The sequence below is a fragment of the Triticum urartu genome, chromosome 7A (assembly GCF_056163025.1).
Source record: "Triticum urartu cultivar PI428250 chromosome 7A, HENAU_Tu73, whole genome shotgun sequence".
NCBI lineage: Eukaryota > Viridiplantae > Streptophyta > Magnoliopsida > Poales > Poaceae > Triticum > Triticum urartu.
The window spans coordinates 136750596-136758648 of NC_141879.1; the positions used below are offsets into that span (position 1 = coordinate 136750596).

General features: G+C 58.9%; 2 pseudogenes; one reads left to right on the forward strand and one right to left on the reverse strand.

Annotated features, from left to right (window-relative positions):
* Positions 1-4025: 4025 nt before the first annotated feature.
* Positions 4026-5065, reverse strand: LOC147958564 (uncharacterized; annotated as a pseudogene).
* Positions 5066-7056: 1991 nt separating this feature from the next.
* LOC147958565 (uncharacterized) lies at positions 7057-8053 on the forward strand (annotated as a pseudogene).

An 8053-nucleotide genomic window follows, 5' to 3' on the forward strand; every position in this document is an offset into this window, starting at 1 on the left:
GAAGTACATCTCCGTTGGAGCGATGTGGAGGCACAATGCTCCCCAAGAAGCCACTAGGGCCACCGTATTCTCCTCACGCCCTCACACAATACGAGATGCCATGATTCCACTATTGGTGCCCTTGAAGGCGGCGACCGAACCTTTACAAACAAGGTTGGGGCAATCTCCACAACTTAATCGGAGGCTCACAATAAGACCACGAAGCTTCACCACAATGGAATATGGCTCCGAGGTGACCTCAACCGTCTAGGGTGCTCAAACACCCAAGAGTAACAAGATCCGCTAGGGATGAGTGGGGGAATCGAAAATCCCTTGGTGGAAGTGTAGATCGGGGCCTTCTCAACCACTCCCGAGCCAATCAACAAGTTTGATTGGCTAGAGAGATAGATCAGGAAAAAATGGAGCTTGGAGTATTTAATGGAGCTTGAGCAATAAATGAAGCTTGGGGGAGGAAGAGGTAGGTGAGAAGGAAGAAGGGGACTCCCTTTTATAGTGGCGGCAACAATCCCATTGCCCCCCACCAACCAGCCCCGCAGAGGGCGGTAATACCACTGAGAGGGGGCGGTACTACCGCCAGGATAACGGTACTGTCGCGCCACAGCGGTACTGCCGCGTTGAGGAGACCAGTAGGGAACGGACCCAAATGCGGTACTACCGCGGTGGTAAGGCGGTACTACCGCTCCTGGAACGGTACTACCGCCACTACACCCGTGACTAGTGCCGCAAAACCCGACACGAGAAAAAGACCTCTCGAATCGAGGCGGTAGGAGCCAGACTGCCCAGCGGTACTACGGCAGTGGGGTCAAGGGCGGTAGTACCGCTGTGGAGCAGTACTACCACTTGTGACCCTTCGGCCGTACTACCGCAGGCAGTGCGGTACTACCGCTGGGGCGCGCGCGAGAGAGAAGAAATCTCTCAAAGATGCTGAGGACAAGGCGGAGGTGCCAGGCCCCAGCGGTACTACTGCTGTGGAGCCACGGGCGGTACTACCGCTGCGGAGCGGTACTGCCGCTTGTGGCTCCTCAGCGGTACTACCGCTGGGTGCGCGGTACTACCGCTTTGACCCAGACAAGACAAGGAAGAGAGGAGAGATCTCTTCAATGGAAAGGAAATGCTCAGAGGGTGAGAAGCTGATGTGTACGTGATGATTCCACCCATGCAAAACCCCAGCGGACCCCCTCTTGATAGTACGATGCCCTCTACGCAACTAGTCCACCGAAAAAGAAACGAAAGAGCTACACCGTCTTGAAATACACTTCGAGGGGAAGAAGGCGTCTCGTGCCAGGGGAGAATCTGTGAATTATTCAAAGCACAAGATTAGTCCGCAAACATGTTGTCATCAATCAGCAAAACTACCTTGAGAGAGATATGCCGTAACACCCTTGATTCCTTCGAAGTTGCCCTTTAAGAACTTGAAACCATCGTGTGATAGCCCCACGGTGGGTGCCAACTGTCGTGGAATTGTCACGGCGGATGTCCTAGTGTGAGGACTTAGTCGTGGAGCCATCGCGATGAGGTAAGGTTAAAGGGGTTAATCAGGGCAAGGGACACGAGGAGTTTATACTGGTTCGGCCCCTTACGATGAAGGTAAAAGCCTAGTCCAGTTTGTAGATGGTATTGCTAGGGTTTCGATGAGCAGGGAGCGAATACGCTTGACCCGGCTCTCGATCTGTTGTTTCTTGTCCTAAGCCGCCGCTAGGTCGTCCCCTTATATATACGGGTTGACGCCATGCGGCCCTCGGAGTCCCGGCCGGTTTATACAACGTATCTGGCTCGGTGACCTTTCTCATATGCCTTACAATACAAGTTTACATACATGGCGGTTTACAATTATGGGCCTTAAGCCGCCTTCGGGTCTGGGCCCTCTACTAAGCCTATCTATGAACCGCCATATGACCTTGGGCTTCATTGTGATGAATCGTTATTGGGATGACCCGGCCCCTCCTGGGCGGGTCATACCTAATAGTTATATCCCCAACAGTCACAATGGAGTTGATCTGCACGAAAGAAGTTAAATCCTAAATATAAGTATGCACATAATTAAAAAGACAAAAGTATGATTACTGAAAGTATAAATGCCAAATATCTCACCTATGATGTAAGGACCTCTTTTATAAACGATGTAAGTGTCTTCTTATGCGCGGGCCACTGACTCTATCTTCAAATTCCTGGTCTTTTGTGGTATGGGCACTCGCTCTCTATGAAGCCGGATCGTGACCGGCTCGGCAGCATGATGGAACGCGGTGATTATTATTATTTTTACTTTGTTTACCAATTTGCAAGCAATGTAAAACCGGGAAAAACAGGTTATTTTAGAATTCAAGGGAACTTGAAATGTGTGCTTTCGGTAATGTTGTCTCTTTTTTTTGCTAGAGGCATACTCCCTCTGTTCTTGAAAGATTGTACTTTCAACTTTGTTGGAAATTTAATCTTTTTTATATTTGACCGTATTCATATAATAATATACTAAAATATATGCCATCAAATTAATAGTATTGGATTCATGATAAAATATATTTTCATCATATACCCCTTTGGTTTCACAGACATTAATACTATATTTTTTCATAAACTCGATCAAATTTTGATATAGTTTGATCCTGAAATAAAGTTGAAAGTACACTTTTTTAAGAACGGAGAAAGGAGCGATAAAGTGCCGTGGTAGCTGGTTTTACATTATTTTTTGTTACGGCGAGTCTACAGATGGCATATTCGCCATGACACGCAAGCCGTTTTGTATCCCTCGCATACTACAGTTGTAGCCACCCTTTGCCCTTCCCGATTCTCGTCCGCGTACACGCGCGCGAGTGCCGGCCCGCTTGTGGATCGATCCGGTTGCAGCAAAACGTGACCCGCACGGTGACCGTGGGGATACCCCAGCCACGGTTAACGAGGAGCATCCGCGCTCGGCCGAACCGCCGAAGCATCTCGCACGCATCCCGTCCCGTCCCCGCCCGTGCACGAGCGCGCGCGCGTGATGCCGAGGCGATGGCGGCCCGAAGGCCGACGCCGCGCACGCCCCGCCGTCGCGTCGCTTCCGCCCCACTCCCCGCCACCCGGTTGCGTGCCCGCGACCACCCGCGCTGCTCCGCCGCGCATGCACCGGATGACAGGTGGGTCGGGGCCAGCTCGCGTGGGTGTGCGTGGAGGTGGGGCGTCGTTGACCCGGGCGAAGCAGCGGCACTGGCACGGCGCCTGCCCGGGGAAGGCCGGGCTCGGGTTCCGAGACGAGACGCTCTGCCACGCCGTCCGTTTCCCGGGCCGGATCCCGCGGGCGCACTCCGTAAGATCATACCCAAACGGAACGGACGTGCACTTTGTTTGTTTTTTGTTCATTTGGATCGATTAGAGCATCTTCAATAGCACGTGTATATTTGGATGTCTATATATTCGTATAGATAATGGTCTAAAAAGATTTTCTCATATACATGTCTAGTTTTGCATCAGAACGTCTATATACAAGGACCATGACAGGTGGGCTCTCGCTGGGGAGAGGAAGAAATCATGACTGCAGCCGAGTTTAGACAACGCCTTCACATTATCCATGCATGGACATTGTTGAGATCGATTTAGAGGATGTCTATGTTTGGACAACCATATAGCCAAGCTGTTGAACGTCTGTTTTGAGCTTACGTCGTGGAAAACGAATATAGACATTCATATAGACAAGCCATTGAAGATGCTCTTAGGTGGACATGAGGGTTCACATTTTGAAATGGGCCGGCTTGACCGTCTAAGAGCAACTTCAACGGGCCGACCCAAACGAACAGCGATTTCATCCGCTTTTTGTCCGTTGGGTCGGCCAGACGGACACGGATGCCCACTTCGGCATTTGGGTCGGCGCCTGCGCCCAACGCTGGTCGATACCCATTTTGACGGCGCCAAAAAAATGAACACATGCATATTAAAAAAAAAGAAACAACATTAATTAAACATTAAAGCCGGCCACGAAGGCCGGCGAGAGTCCACGCGTCCACACATTTGCATTTAAAAAAACAGCCTAAACTACGAGGTGACGTGTTGCCCTAGGCGTCGTCGTCGTCGTCCTCGGGGTCCGTGAGGTCGATGAGCGTCGGCGCCGGCCCGGCCCAGGCGAACGCCGTGTTCCAGAGCGCCGCCATGTCAGGTTGTGCCGGCGCAGGCAGTGCCGGGGCAGGGGGTGCGGCCGCCTGTGCAGTCGCGCCCTGGCGCGCCTCCTCCTCGGCCTCGCGCTGCTCCTCCTCGAGGTCGCGCTCGAGTATCTCCTCGTACTCATCGCGACGGCGCTCCTTTGCCAGCCGGCGCTGGCGCCACATCTCGAGGTACGCCTGCTCCTGCGTCGGCGTCGCTCCCAGCCAAACCGGTGGCGCGGACACCCACTCGCGCACCACTCCATTCCAGGAGAAGCGCGCGATGGGCTCGGGCTCGGGCTCCGGCTGCGGCTCCGGCTCCGGCTTGATGGGGGACGGCGGGGCCACCGGCGGCACCACGCGGTCGCCCGCCGCGGAGAGGGCAAGGGCCTGCGCCATTGCCGCCTCATAGCGGGCCTCCTCTTCCGCCTCCGCCGCCTCCGCTCTACGCCGCTCCTCCTCCTCGCTCTCCCGGTAGACGGCCGCAAGGGCCGCCTAGTAGGCGTCCTTCGCCGCCTGGTCCTCCTTGCGGACGACGAGCGGCGTTGGCCTCCGGTCGACCTCGCGCACGCCCCGTCGCCTCGCCTCCTCGTGCTCGAAGGCGAACCACCTCGCCCAGTTGGGCGAGTCGGTTGCGTAGGCCTTATCGAGGCGCTGCTCTAGCGTCAGCAGCGCCCGCCAGCGCTGCACCTCCTCCGCATGAGCACGAGCCGTGCGCGGCGCCGCCGGCACTGGGATCCTATCTGGATCCAGATGCAGTCGTGTGGCAGCGTCATGTCCGGATACGGCAGAGGCTGGCGGTTCTGCCACTGCCACTCCGCCTGGTGCACTGGCACGCTCACGCGATGCCTCTGCCGGCGAGGCGCCGGCGGAGGTGGGAGGAACTCGGAGGGGAAAGGGGTGGCAGAGGACTTGCCCTTGGCCTTGCTGCCGCTGGCGCCGGAGAAGAGGCCCATCTCGCTGTGGTTGTGGTGGCTAGGGTTTGCCGGCGACGAGGGAGCAAAGGTGGGCGGATGTGGACGGCGAGTATGGATGAGGACGGCCCCGCCGCACGGTCGGTTTAAAAAAGGACAAGCGCCGTCGCTGACGCGTGGGCCCATCATCATAAATTAAGCTGACCGCGTGGGCAGCGGATAGTTTGACAGCTGCCATGTGGGGACGCGGCGGATAGCGAGAAGGCGCGCGAAGCGTCCGTTCGGCGTCCGCGCCGACGCATTTGGGACGCAAATTTGGGCCACAAATGCGTCGGCGCGGACACGACGCGAACGTGATTTGGGTTTGGGTCGGCGCGTTGGGCCGCCACTTTTGTCCGCGCCGTCCCAAACGGACACAGAGGGACGAAATGAGTCGGCCCTTTGGAGTTGCTCTAACGAGGAGGCCGATTCAAATGTGCCGGCATGAAAAAATAAACAAGGTACACGAAATAAACATAATTAAACATAAAGTGGACGGTCAAACGCCAGCCAAAATCCACCTAAATCTAATAAACATTAAATAAAATATTAAAAAATCTGTGCTCGCCTGCTGCCGCCCCGCACGCTGTCCTAGGCGTTGTAGGCCTTTCCCTTGCCCTTGCCGTCGACGCCGTCGTCGTCGGTGAGGTCGATGAAGACCGGAGCAGCGCCAGCCCACCCGAACGCCGCCTGGTATGCTTTCAGGGCAGCCTCCTCTGGCGTCTGCTGGGGTGGCGGCATTGCGGCCAGCCGCGCGCTCCTCCTCCTCCTCAAGCCGAAGCGCCTCCGCGTCACGTTGGAGCATGGCCTCGTAACGCATCTGCTCCTCGCCGTCAGCCTGCTTCTGGAGGAGCCAATGCTCCGTCTAGTGCTCGAGGTGGGCCTCCTCCTGCTCTGGCATCATGGCGAAGTGGACGGGAGGCGCGCTCACCCACTCGCGGTACTAGCCCGTCCACGAGTAGGCCTCCTCCGGCCAAGTGGGTGGAGGCGGGGAGCGCTTACGCATCGGCTCCGGCTCCGGCTTGGGCTGGACGGGGGGCGACGGTGGCGATGGCGGCACGAAGAGCGGGGTGTGGACGGAGTCCCCCGCCGCCGACAGGGCAAGTGCTTGCTCCAGCCCATCCCAATGCACGTCCTCCTCAAGGCCGCTAGCCTCCAGTGCGTGCTGTAGGGCCTCCTCGAGGGCGGTTTAGTACTCTGCCTCCACCTCCATGTCCTCCGGGTCTACCCGCGGGGGCGGCGGTGGGAACGGCGTCGACACCCGAGCGCGTTGCTCCTCATGTTCGAGGGCGAACCACGCCTCCCAGTTGGAGGAGTCGGCGGCGTACTCTGCCAGCCGACGCTGCTCCGACGGGAGCTGCGCGCGGCGCGTGCGCACCTCGTCGTCGTGCGCCCGCCGGCTATGCGGAACCGCTGACACCGGGATCCGTTGCAGATCCAGATGCCAATGGTGCGGCAGCGTGACATCGAGGTACGACAGTGGCTGCCTGTACTCCCAGTGCAACCGCGCTTGGTGCACCGGAATGTGCAGGCACCGGCAACCAGGGCGAAAACGCGGCGCCGCCGGAGGAGGAGGGGTAAGGGAAGCACGGGAGGACGAGGCGTCGGCGGTGCCTTTGCTGCTGCCGAAGAGGCCCATGGGCGTCTAGGGTTTGCGGTCGCCGACGAGGAAGCAAAGGGAGTGGTGGGAGGCCAGATGTGGACGGGAGAAGTGGATGAGGCCGACCCCGCCGTATGCGTGGTTAAAAAAGGATGCTTCCACTAGCTGACGCGTGGGCCTGTTATCGGTGGTCGTCATAAATAAGACGACCGGTGGCGGTTGGGTGGCCGCCAGATGGGGACGCGGCGAATGGCGAGGAGACACGCGGCGCGTCCGTGCCGACGCATTTCAGGCGCAATTTTGGGCCGGAAATGGGTCGGCGCAAACGCTAGGTGGACACGATTTGAGTTTGGGTCGGCGCGTTGGGCCTTCACTTTTGTCCACGTCAATCCAAATGAACGCGGGCGGACAAAATGGGGTCGTCCGTTGGAGTTGCTCCAAGAGCATCTCCAGCCGCGCCCCCAGAAAGGCCTCCCTAGGCGTTTTTTCGCGCCGGCGCTGGAAAATCGGGCTAGTCGCGCCTTTAGGAGCCCGATTTTCGCCGGCCTGGGCCAAATTTTGCGCCGGCGGACCCAGGCCAAACCCGGCGCGCTGGGGGGCGCTCGGGGGTGCCGGGGCGAGCGGTTTTGGCGCGAAAGAGCCATGGGCCCGCCGCGTCAGCGACACCGCGCGTCTTCTTCCCCGAACGCTTCGGTTTACCGTGGGGAATCAATTGCAAGGCTGCCGCCGGTCAGCCTTACCAGTGATTCCTCACGGGCGGCGCGTTCACGGGGCGGCGCGTCGACGCCTCCCCTCCCTCGCACGCGTGCACACGGGGCGGCGCCGCTATATAAGCCGGTGGCCTCCCTCGTCTCTGGCTACACCAGCCACACCAGCCCTAGCCCGCCCTCTACCTCTCCCGAGCGCCGCCGCCGCGCCCTCCCTCTCCCGAGCGTCGCTGTCGAGCCCTCCCTCCCTCCCTCTCCCGATGGCTGAGCGATTCCCCGACGATGAGGCCGCGGCCAACGGCTTCGGCCGCCGATCGCTCCGCGAACAAGAGCCTTGGCTCCTGTTCCAGGCGAACATCCCGGCGCCGGACATGCGCGCCGGGCCAACGGGGTGGAGACTCAACAACGGGGGAGTGCCCATTCCCCCGTTGCCCGACGCCGTGGCGAAACCGGGCTACTTCGCTGACGAGGTCGACGTCGTGTGCGCCTCCCTCACCGACGCCCAGCTCGCCCTCCCCGAGTACGCCGCCGACAACATAGCGGCGTGGACGGCATACTTCCAGCGCCGACAGCAGCAGAGGATGGCGTCCACCAACGGCGCGCTGGTGGTGGGCGGACCGAAGAACAACGAGGGACGCCACCTGTGGTGGGGTGTCCCCGGCCGCACCCTCGAGGGCGTTCTAA